The sequence below is a fragment of the Gallus gallus genome, chromosome 7 (genome assembly GCF_016699485.2).
Source record: "Gallus gallus isolate bGalGal1 chromosome 7, bGalGal1.mat.broiler.GRCg7b, whole genome shotgun sequence".
NCBI classification, from domain to species: Eukaryota; Metazoa; Chordata; class Aves; order Galliformes; family Phasianidae; genus Gallus; species Gallus gallus.
In genome coordinates, this window is record NC_052538.1 from 23,840,486 (window position 1) to 23,853,145 (window position 12,660).

A 12,660-nucleotide genomic window follows, 5' to 3' on the forward strand; every position below is an offset into this window, starting at 1 on the left:
CATTGCTGGAAAACAAATAGCTTTATTTTACAGCTTTTAAATGATTCTCCTACGCATTTCTCCCTGTTATCCTGATTCACTTCCTTGCTCCAGCATTTTCACTGTTGCTGCCACTCATCTACATTTCTTTCCTCTTTGATATTTATGAACTCAGCTTCAGTAGAAGAGTTCACAGGAAGCATTCCCTCCTTCTCTGTGCAAGACAAGCCATGTAAAAATGGTTCACTCAAAGGGAACAAAGGAGATCAAAAGTAAAATCTCCTTTGTAAATCAGGCCCCCAGGCCAAATTCAGCTGTGGTATAAGGAGCATTACCTAGTCATTTCCCAGAAGGATATATGTGCCTGGAATTGACCTACCTTCTTTTTGAGATATAAGAACATGTCTAAACTTAAACTCTTCCCAGGAGGAGCAGAGTCCTGTGGGAATATTGGGCATGAGGAAGGATATAATAGACTATGACAGTCAGGGATTCCTGATGGCTGAAGTGTTCTGACACCTGTACTCAGTGCTGGCTCTTCTCTGAACTCTCATATTCACGAAATCAAGTTCTTCCATCCTTGTGCCCATGTGTTTCTGTTCCCACATGTATTTTAGCTTAGTTAAATAATAAATGTTTGCAAAAAGTTTTGTGAGTGGTGCTATCATTTTTTCTATTTAAGTACAACTTGTAGTTATGTTGTTACTATTATTATTTCTGTTATTAGTGTGTCTAAGAGACTATCAGTGTCCATGTTTCTTGTATATGTAGAGGTTTACTTCAATTTCTTTCTGATGTTTGTTCTTTATGAGTGTGGGATTCCTTTCCGGTCCTTAATGAAAACAAGTGAAATAGATCCAAGATGTATGTGGAGGCATTCATTTGAAGACTGGAATTAGAAGAAAAATACATATGTAGTGTCAGAAACCAGAGTAGAACAACCTTTACTAGTTTTATCTTCATCTGATGTTCTTCAAATTAACTTTCACAGTGAACAGGCAGAGCTCCTTGAAGATAAATGTGACAGAAATTCCTATCTGTAGGTAATAAGGTCACTTTCACTGACCATTTTCCCCTAGCTCTGGACTGCAGGTATCTGAGGCACAAAGCAAAACTGGCAGCATTTTCTGGCAATACTGACATTCTTCTTGAGCATTCTGGAAGTTGAATTACTTTGAATATTCAATAATGAATTTCTGAGTCTGTATATCTGCATGTGATGTGTGGGGCAAGTAAGGAAGCTCAGAACGTTTCCTTGATGCAGAAGATATTTTTTTATTCTTTCACTGATGAAGGCAAGTGGTTCTGAGACATCAAAATAAATAGTTTAAACAATCTCTTGCAGCTTAAAACATCTATGAATCAAAGTCTATTTGTTCTCTTCGTTATTTTCCTACATTTCAATTAACGAAATCTCTGATGAACCTGGCAGTAAAGGACTGTAATACAGTAGATAAAGTAGAGAAGTTGAAGGAGAAAGGTTTGAGAGGGAGAAAAAAGGGTCTGCCTCCATCTTTTAAGTTGTCAATGGCTTTTCTCTAACTTGTCCAGATGTTCTTGCTGAGATCTTGTTTCCTCTCAAATTGCAAATGTTCTCACATTTACCTTGCTAAAATAATTTTATGCATTTCTGAAGCTTGAAAGGAGTGCGGAAACCTGGCTCCTTAGAGAAGGAGGATTCTTACGACCAAACTGGGTGGCTGTCAGTTCCCTTGGCCCCTTTAGTAACTTTGAAATGTATTGACTGATTTCAGTGTAAACATGGCAGGTGCCTATAGACAGTGAGTTCCTACAGGACTGGTGAAAATCGGGTGCTAGGTAGATGAGGGAAATCTACTGAGAGAATGGTGAAGAAAATTGAGCGCCCAGTGATTTTTACTTAGGTTGTCCAGTGGGAATGGTCAATTCATGGTCAAAATGTACACCTCAAGCTTAGTCACAGCAAATTGGGTTTATTTCTCACCTAAGGATGTGAAATGGAGCTAAAGATAGTGGAAGTGTGTTCTCCACAGATGTTTCTAGAACCTGGACTATTGTCAGGTAGTGACTAATGATGGAAGTGTGGTGAGGATATTGTAGTGTGCAAAAGAACCAGAGAATGGCAGGTGAGTAGATTTGAAGTACAGAAGTTTAGGAAAAATGAACTTCCTTGGGAGGATTCTGTTGAGTTATATTTCTGTTTTATCATCGCTTCTTAGTTATCATTTTTACCTGAGCCCATAAAGGTCAGTGTGAATCGTGTTGCTTTTATTTCCATATTGTTTTAAGATAATTAAAGATATTAAAATAGTAATAAAAATAGGGAAAACTGAAGATGTAAACATTTGGGGATTGGTTATATAATTTATGGATATGTATTTTTTGGCTATCTGACACCTTTTAAAATGTTTTCTGATGTTCATTGTATTACAGTAGGGCAACATTTTAATTAAGACTTCCATCTATATTTCCACTATAAAATCCCTTAGTTTGCAGCCTCTGTATAGCTTCTTTAAATTTCCAAAATAATACTGTAAGCTGATGTGACCACCATTTCTAGGGCTGGAATAATATGAGGCTGCTTTTGAAATGCTCTGGAGTTTTCAAATCTGCAAGAGATGTGCTGAAAATGAAAACAATAGATGCCAAGGCTGTTCTTTTAATGCATTTTAAAGAGCTATAATTTCAGATTGATATTGTATATCTGGAGGAAAAAAAAAAAGAGAAATGCAGCTCCAGATTTCAGTAATATCTGAAACAATGACAGGATAATTGTTATTATAGCTTAGCGTCCAATCTATCCTTCAGAAAACTTCAGAAGGAACAGCCCTTTCTGAAGCAGTCTGTGCTCAACTTATTCCTGTAGCATGCATTTGTTTAATTTGTTTTTCCCAATTGTATTTCTCTGTCTGTGAGTCCGTTTCTTTATTAGGTTTTGTATCTTATATTTTCTTCCTTTGGTCTTGTCTCAGCTCTGTCTCTTTGCTTTTTTTTTTTTTTTTTAGCTGCTCCCATATGCTAAGAATTATATTGGGATTGAATCTCTGCATGTCTTCTATTGCAAATCAAGTTTTAAAAAAATACTGCAAACTCACCCAAGTAAAGCAAGAAAATAAGCTGGAAGTGGTTGTGTTTCTCTGTCTTGAACATATTTTATTATGGCAAGAATTCTATGCTATTTTTTTGTTAAGATTTCTGGTGCACAGGATAGAAGTTATCAAACATAAGAGTGAGTTCATAAGCTTGGGAGCTCTCTGCTTGCATGCTTTCAGATGTGATTCTGGCTGTATATAGCTTCAAGTAAGCACTTAACTGAGTATTCAGCTTTTGTGGAGGTTTTTTTGTGTATCTTTGTTTTTTTTAATAAAATTAAAATCTGCTGAAAATAAACGTCAGAAAATTAAAGCTTCCTCATGAGATGGAAGTGATTTAGAATTGTTTGAGTAGGAAGGGACCCTTAAAGGCCACGTGGTCCAATACTATGCATTGAGCAGGAACACCTTCATCGGGTGCTCAGACCTTGAGTGTCTCCAATGATGAGATATTGACCACCACTCTGGGCAACCTGTGCCAGTGTCTTATTGTTTTTTTTTAAAAAAAAACCAAACAAAACAAAAAAACAGAAAACCTTCCTTATATGCAATCTAAATCTTCCTCTTCAAGTTTGAAACATTTCCCCTTGTCCTATCACAACAGACCCTCTAAAGTCTGTTCTTTCTTATAGCCTCTCTTTAGATACCAAAAGGCAGTTCTCAGGTTTCTCTGGAGTCTTCTCTTCTCCAGGCTGAATGTCTCCAGCTCTCTCTGACTGTGCTCATAGGGAAAGTTTTCCACCACTCAGATAATTTTTGTCTCATCTCTGGATGCGCTCCAAGAGGTCCATGTCTCTCCTGTACTGAGGACTTCACATCTGTACGCAGTACTGCAAATGAAGTTTCACCAGTGTAGAGTAGAGTAGCAGGATCCCTTTCCTTGGCATGCTGTCAAGTTTCCCAAGCTGTGTGCATTGATGTAGAGGCTCTTCATCTGGGCAGCTGGTCTTGTCGCCACCTCAGAGGATAACTCCTTTATTTCTTTGAAGTATTTCCCCTGGGTTTCCCTGTTGCCTTCTGCTGTTGCCTCAGTGGTATCCTGCTGCTAGCATGTAGTACTGGTATCAATTAAATCAGTCTCTGATTTTCACCAAGAAATCAATAAACAGTTTTTTTTTAACAATCTATTGTGTACTAACAAAAAGCCTCAATGGCCTGTTAGCACCGATATGCATTTGTATTTAACAGGAGCTTACACTTTTAGAAGACTTCCTTGAGAATAGCTATGTCTACGTTCTTCCTGAAAGGCATGCAATGAAGCTGCCTAATTGGCAGGCTGCGTGTGTTTGATTTTTTTTGCATACTCAGCCCAACTCTGCCCATGGAAGGTGAATGCAGAAGTGGGTGCTAATGAATCAAACACACATTCAGCTCTTGTAAAAATTTGCACAGTGGTAATGTTGGAATAAGTGATAAATTCCAAGTGAGATTCAATGAGACTGAATCAGCCTTTCTGAGACTTATTTATCTTTCTTTTTCTCCTTGGAAATTATCCTAAAGTGAACTGTTTATTCTTTTTCATTACATCTGTTTGGATTTAATGCCAGAATCAGCAGGCTGTATCAGACCCAAGCTCCATACTAGCCAATATCTTGTCTTCAGCGTTGACCAGTGACTTATGCTTTCAGAATAATGTGAAAGAAACATACATGAGGCAGATCATAATAACCAGATAACCATCAAATCATTTTGTTCTTGATTTATGGTAGAGATCACTAAGATCAAGTTACAGGTCACTGTGGTTAATATTGTCACTCTGTAATTAAATATTTGATTGTGTTCTTATATATGTCTTCCGTAAGTAGAAGAGTTACAGAAAGCTCTACAGAAATGTAGGGACGTAGATCTTGGATTCTCAGTTTCTTATATATGCTCCTTTTCTTGTTGATGGAGAAAGATGAGTTCTTATAGAACACAGTTTTTTTTAGTTTTAAGGTAGACATCCAAGATATGTCTGATATCTAAAAAAGAAATTCAGTGAATTGTTATCCTGTGTCTTGTTCTTTTTACTGATTGCAAAGGGACCCTGGAAAACTAGGTCTATGGTAGTCATCTGCAGTTAGGAGGTTAGCCTGACTTACTTTTTTGTCAGCCTGAAATTCTGAAGATGGGGGAGTTGTGCTGTTTCTTCCCAATCTGAAATACACTTTTATCAGAAATAGTGTGATCAGCAGGACTAAGGAGGTGATGGTCCCTCTGAATTGGGCACTGGTGAGGCCTCAGAGACTCGACAGAGACCTTATAACTCTCTACAGTGACCTGAAAGCTCATTCTAGTGAGGTGGAGGTAGGCTCTTCTCCTAGGCAACTAGTAATAGAATGAGAGGTAATAGCCTTAAATTGTTCTAGAGGAGGGTCAGATTGGATATCAGAAAAAAAAATTATTCTCAGAAAGAGTGGTGAGGCATTGGTACAGGCTGCCCACAGAGGTGGTGGAGTCATCATCCCTTGAGGCTTTCAAGAAGTGTATAGATGTGGCACTGAGGGAGATAGTTTAGTGGGCATAGTGGTGATGGGCCAATGATTGGGCTAGATGGTATTTGTGTTCTTTTCCAACCTTCATGATCCTGTGATAGTTTATCTCCAGAACTTATTTAATGCTGTTAGGTCAAGGCTTCAAGAGTTGCTAGAAACAGCGTTAGAGCTCTCCAGGTTTCAGGACAATAGTTTGATACCGTTGAGACATGTATTGATGTGAAGAGAAAGGTCCAGCTAATAACAACCATAAATGTGTAGCTATGCTCCTGTTAGTTGTTTCAGTGTATGCTGAGTTTCACCTGCCGTACTAAGCTAAAAGAGATGGGAGGCCGAATGCAAGCCATGAAAGATCATGAAAGCGTGCTGAGGAAAATCTATACTTAACTATCAGAGAGGAGGAGGGATGTCTGCAGGCAATGGAAAAATAACTGCTAAATAGTGTCTGGAGGCAGGCACCAAAGAACAGGGCTCCACCATAGCAAAAATGCATTATCTATGTGGAAAGATAAGCCTGGTTTTGGATTGTAAGTCAGACAGCTGTCCCATTTATGCAGTGTATACAATTCAGACTTCATCCTCCTCTTTGGGGGGAAATTCTTCAATGGCAAGTTACCAGACTGCAGATGATTTCTAGGTCTCAAGGAGTTACTCTTCCACTTGCTTAGAATTAGAGGGAAGGTTATTACTCCCTTTTCCCTTGTTTCTCCAATTTCATGTTTGGATATGTCTTTGAAACAATCAATACCTTCTTTAATGTTTCTGTTTGTTTCAGTGCCTTTCTGTGTTAAATTACCAACTTTATTTAAAATCCACGTCCTAGAAACATAGAATCTACTCTGTCCTGGATGATGATTAAACATTTATTTCAAATATTTTCGGGATTTATTTTCCTTGCATATGACAGTGCTGTCAATATGCAGCCTTTGAAAGGCAAAAAGATACTGCAGGCATTGTGTAGAGAAAAAATTGCTGCATACTTTGTAATGCTTCATTTCTACCTGTATACAAAGAATCCAACTACAGCAAGCAACATTTTGGTATCATTTTTTAGAAGGAGATGTCCAAAGAAGAAAATCATTTATCTTTTCAATCTCTCTCTCTCTCCCTCTTTCTCTCTCTCTCATTTATTTTCCATTTTGGTTTAGTTTTCCATTCATCATGTGCCACTGGTGCATATTGTATTAGGGTATTAGATCAAACTGTCAAAAAGCTGACAGGTTTTTTTTTTCCTAAGCATATGCATTTTTGGAAGAGTAATTAATTCAGCCAACTGGAAGTAAGTAATTAGTGTCTCTTTTCTTGTGCTTGATGCAGGTTTTGATATGAAATATTTTTAGAAGGTTGAGGATTTAACATCTAAAAAGCCCTTATTTTCAGATAACTTGGTCACAGGAGGGTCTTAAAAAATGATCTAAGAAAATATATTAACTCATTTGATGCTGAACATGATTTTAGATTGAGAAATACTTAAGTGCTTAATGACCTTAAAGAAGAACCTGTAGAGGACCAGTGTCTGTCTGGATACTGTCTACATAGGTGCTTGGAATACTCAAAATTTTACTTCTCATAACTGCAGCCATCCTTTGTCACTATGTGTGGGATTTGTATGTTCCATTCCTGAAGTACTATGTGTCTTAAGTGATATGTGTCTCATTTTATATAAGGTACATGAAAACAGTCATTATAGTTTCATATCCTTAGCTGAAGATTGCTTAATGTTTCAAGCTATTCCAATAGGATATGTGAAAGATATATGACAGTGACGCACAGAGCTTGTCTTGCTTAAATCCTTTATATGTTCAGAAAATCCAGTATGAAAAATACTGTAAAACTGTTTTCTGAAATGATACAACTTGCTCACTTGATGGTTTTCCTGGAGCAATTGTTTGCAGAAAGTAGTTGTCAAAGCTGAATAATATGTGTATTTGCAGAAGCAGAACTTACCTAAACAGTGACCTTAAAGCTGTGAAAATTATTCTGTTTCATGGCTGATCTTTGCAAATGTGTTGTGTTCTATCATAGATCTGATTGCTAACTGAAGAACCTGAAAACAACAGAACAACCGGTGCTGTAGATCTGTTATGAGGAAAATCCAAGTTCTGATCCTGGAAGGCAGGTAAGTGCAATTTGGAATCGTTGGACTCTTCTAATTTTTCTGATTTTTTTTTTTTAATAAGCATGTGGAATAAGGTGAAGCTAAAGTGGTTTGCAAACTTTGAGCATGTGTTTGGCTCTTTACTGTTCCTCTCCAATTGAATCAAAGTGAAAATTCAGATTGTGACTGAGGAGCAGTGAGATAATAGAATAAAAAGCAGAATGTTCATGTTCTGAAAGTGGTGGAAATATGAACACAAGGAGTTGATGCTGACAGAACAATGTACAAATATATCAAGTACAGTTATATGGCATGAGTTGAACCTGCATTGATCTTAAGAATGCATGTGAAAGTCAAAAGCTGCATAAAGCCATTGGCCTGTCTGAAATGAGGGCTAAATATATGACAGAGGGCAATGGCTGGCCGGAGGATGACAAATGTGCTACAGAAGGGCCTGATTAAATGTGTTTAGGAAAGAATCTGAGGTTTGGATTCAGGCTGCTGAATTGTTTAACTCCCACTGTGGTGTGTTTGCCAATACCTGTGCACTGTTGAGCTTCCCATTTACAGACTTGTTCCAGATGTGCACAAATCTGTACTTTTGAGAGAACGTGATCCCTGAGTTGGTGTTACAATGGAAACATTAGAAGCAGTCCTTGAGTCATCGAATGACTTCTCAGTCTGGTGTGCTTATAATGGGGAAGGTTACTGGGAAAGACTGGAGCATCCGTAGTACAGCTAGTTCAAGCAGTGCAGTAGAGCATATGGATTCTTTTATTTTTCCATAAATATTGTTTTTTCTGGGGAATATGCCTTCCATTCTGGTCTACTGCTTTGTTATGAGCCTTTAACTTATCGCTAATACTTGTACTTAAACTTGACTTGTACTTACACATGCTGGCTGTGAGAAGGCAATGCAGCAATGTATGTTTGTGTTACTTAGTTCTCACCAGCCAGCACAACAATGGACCAGATATACCCTGACCACAGACCATTAGAGAGTGGAACAACTTGCAGATCATCCTAGGGGAGGTCACACAGCATGTGTAGGTGGGGCAACCCGGGGATCAGGCCTAGCCAGCATGGGTTCATGAAAGGCAGGTCCTGCTTGACTAACCTGATATCCTCCTATGATTGAGTGACTCACCTTGATGGATGAGGGAAAGGCTGTTGACATAGTCTACCTAGACTTCAGCAAAGCCTTTGATTCTGTCTCCTGCAGTACTCTCCTGGGGAAGCTGGTGGCCTGTTATTTGGACAGGTACACTTTGCTGCGTAAAGAACTGGCTGGAGGGCTGGATCCAGAGACTGGTGGCTAATGGAGTTAAATCTAGCTGGTGACCGGTCATGAGCAGTGTTCCCCAGGGGTTGGTACTGGGACTATCCTGTTCAATATCTTTGTTGATTATCTGGATGAGGGCATTGAGTGTACCCTTAGTAAGTTTGCAAATGACACCAAGTTTGCAGGAAGTGTTGATCTGCCTGGGAGTAGGAAGGCCCTACAGGGTGATCTGGACAAGCTGGATAGCTGGGCTAAGGCCAATGGGATGAGTTTCAGCAAGACCAAGTGCTGGGTCCTGCACTTTGGCCACAACAACCACAGGCAATGTTACGTGACTGGAAGACTGTGGTGAGTAAATGGAGCTGAGGAATTGGGCAGTGCTTGGCTGAATGTGAGCCAGCAGCGTGTCCAGGTGTCCGAGAAGGCTAATGGCATCCTGGCTTGTATAAGAAATAGTGTTGCCAACAGAAGCAGGGAAGGCTGCCCAGGGAGTCACCAACCCTGGAGGTGTTCAAGAAATGCTTAGATAATGTCTTTTCCAACCTTGGTGATTCTATGGTTTTCTGAAACTATGAACTTCCACTTCTCACTGTGTGAAATTCTCATGTAGCAGAGCACAGGGAATCTTGAACTCTGTTTTACCAGCCTTGGAAACGTACAAATCCATCTGTACAAATCAAACTGATCTTAGAAGAGGTCTGAGAAAAACTGTTCACAGAAGAAAATGTCAAATATAGTGATGGTGTTTGTTTGCCTGCTTTACAAAGAGGTGAAGTGAGTGTAACGTTTGGACTTCAAAGGGCTAGATCTCCTGCTTGCCTACTTTCCAAGCAACGGATGAGCTGTAATGCTTTGTGTAAAACAAGGAGTTAACCCAAGATTGCATCCAGTACTACGTTCCTCCTGTTTTATACCAGTGTGAACTGTTGTACATTAGTGGGATTGAAATATTGACCTTTCCATTTTTCTGTAAGGGTTGTTGGCCTCTTTTCATTGTATGAGGAGGCATATTATAGGTAAAAATAAAGCATAAATGTATGCACGTGTGTGTATCAGTTCAGCATAATACGTGGTAATACATCTGCAGTATTCTTCCCATATTCTTTATCTGACCTTGTCTTGAAGGCCACAGATGTAACACTGACCTTGCTGCCTCTGATTTTCAAAACTTCTCTCTCTAGTTGTTTTAAGTCTCTCCATGTTAGAACTTCCTGTAATTCAAGCCAAGTACTGCAGAATTTCATGGTAATTTGGAGCAGAGGCAAAGTCAAGCTCTTCAGTGACCTTTTCACTAGAAATCTCTCATGAAAGCAACTTAGCAAGTTTGGATGTATCTTTTCATAACCTTTGCAATTCAGTGTGTGTCCTTCTAATGAGCCCTTCAGTAACTTGGTTCCTCAGGTCTTCCAGAACTAGTTATACGTAACATGTGGTTGGGTGGGCCTGAAATTCATTCAGAATTATTGGCTTTCTGGGCTGCAAATGCACGCTGCTGGCTAATGCTCAGTTTCTTATCCACCAATGCCCCTTACTCTTCCTTATGCTGCTTTCAATCCTGGCATTGCCCAGTCTGTATTCATGTTAGGAATGGCTCCAATCCAGATGCAGTACCTTGTAAGTTGGCTTTGAATTTTATTAGCCTTATCAAAAGGCCTTATCAAAATCATAAAACAGTTTAAAAAAAAAAAGACTCTTTTAGTGTAGTTTTGTGTAGTTCTAGTTGATCCTTCTTTATTCTTTGCAGATTTTTTTACCTGTAATGTAATAATTTCTGACATGGAAAGGCATGGAGAAGTGTAGCCTTTTAGAGGAGTAGCTTCCAGCCTTGTTAGACCTATAAACCACTAAAGCTTTCTCTTGTGTTTTTGTTCTTAATTGCTGGAAGGATATCAGATTCCAAGTGCTCATTTGGACCTGTGCTTGTCTTTGGCATGTCTCCTGACCGCACATGAAGAATTTTAAGGTTACTTCTTTCCTTTTTTCACATTTTCTTCTCTTTTTTAAGTTGGAGTCTGCATAAATCCATTAATCAACTAACTCCAATCTCTTTGGGGCTCTTGCATGTGGGAAGGTTTTCTTTTGATGGCACTTGTAACAGTTTGAGGTAATATGGATCCATGGGTCACTTACCAGCTATAGCAGCCAATTACTGGCAAAAATCATCACTGAAGCAACAGTTCAGCTACTGAACTAAAGCTGTTAATCTAATTTATTCCGTTTAAGAGAAGGTACAAATTTCTTCCTCCCTTATCTCTACCAGACCAGAGCACTCACCTGTGACTAGAAAAATGGCATGGTGAAAATGCTGAAAGAATAGATAGAGAGTTTTATTTTCGTATAGTTCATTGGCCCCTCTAGAGAAAGAGGGGGACCTATGTTTTGTGGGATGAGGGAACCTGAGGGCATTCAGCAACTGAAGACATGCAAGACTCATTGCTTCATGATGTGGAATACCTTTCACTGTAACTAGAGAGCATCCTGGCCTCTCAGACAGTAATAAATGGAAAACTTAAAAGAAAGTAAAAATAAAACAGGAGGTTTTTTTTTTCTTAGGTGAAAAACTGATTTCAGGCTCTTCCATTATGTGAGTATGGGCTTTGTTGCAGATATGGCTGGGATTTCTTCATTCAAAATACAATGATATTTCTTGATTTGTTGTCTCTTCTCTCTGTAAATCCAACACTTCTCATAACTACTTTCCATCAAAAGAAATCAGATGTTAGACTAAAATAGCAAATTGGCTTTTCTTTCATGATCTTCAGGACATTTTGCAAATTCGAGTGGTTTGAATAGCTTGTGTAAACATGGTATTATTGTGCAGTCTGAGTGAAACAGTCAGTAGGATTAAGCTAGATATTTTATTCAGAATAGTTCATGCAATGTAAACAGCTCTATCATCATCACCCCCTTTCTCTGGAATCTGGCCAGATTTCCTGCAGTGCTGTCTAATCACATCTACTCTTTTAATTAACAGATACAGTGCTTAGGCAAACTAGAATTAAATTCCAAGTTACACGGTTTCTTCTTCCTTGAGTCAAGACTGAAATTTAACAACTCTCTTTGGGCAGAAATATTTATATCTGTGAAATTATACTTATAGACTAGCTGTAAAGGTATAGAGAGATTTGCTTTTTAACTCTGTTTGTGGGTTTCTTAGGATGTTACATAAACTGAAAACTAGGTATAGAGCCTGCTAAATAAAAAATATTAATTAAAAAAAAAAAGTAAAACAAACCACCACACCTCATAAAGAACTGCTAAGGACAACTGACTTTGTTATTGACTTTTTAGCTAGAGCTAAAAATCTGTGGTAATACGCATATTCACATTGGAGCTCTTGCACGTAAAGGGCAAAGTTGCAGAGATGACAAGCTGGATGTTTTGAGATGTGTTTTGTTGCTGGAAAACATAAAGAGTGTTAGAACTTGGTACATTTTTCTGAAGAACAGTTGGTGACACATTCTAAGGTCAACATGTAATATCTCCTCCATGCTCTTCTAAAAAGTCAGATTAGTCTTTTCAGCAGTAACCTTTCTCACATTGAGTATGTTTGCTTTTCTGTCTTTAAAATTCATCCTCTCTATTTGTGATTCTGACAGCTTGTAGGATTACATTTTCCATATATCGATTTGGATGTGCTTCTTTTGTTATGTTTTGATTAAAAGGAGTATAGTTTTACTTATACTAAGATAATGTACACTGTACAATAGGCATATAACCTTTTTGCAAAGTCGTCTTCATTGTTCTTTTTAAGAA

At 38.4% G+C, this 12,660-nt stretch overlaps 1 long non-coding RNA gene across 9 annotated transcripts in view; it reads left to right on the forward strand.

Annotated features, from left to right (window-relative positions):
* Positions 1–12,660, forward strand: part of LOC101751087 — a 395,657-nt gene that overhangs the window by 159,861 nt on the left and 223,136 nt on the right. For all 9 annotated transcript variants that reach the window (XR_006939824.1, XR_005861466.2, XR_006939825.1 and 6 more), the window contains one exon: positions 7,550–7,643. This is a non-coding gene — a long non-coding RNA (uncharacterized LOC101751087). The remainder of the gene's footprint in view (positions 1–7,549; positions 7,644–12,660) is intronic.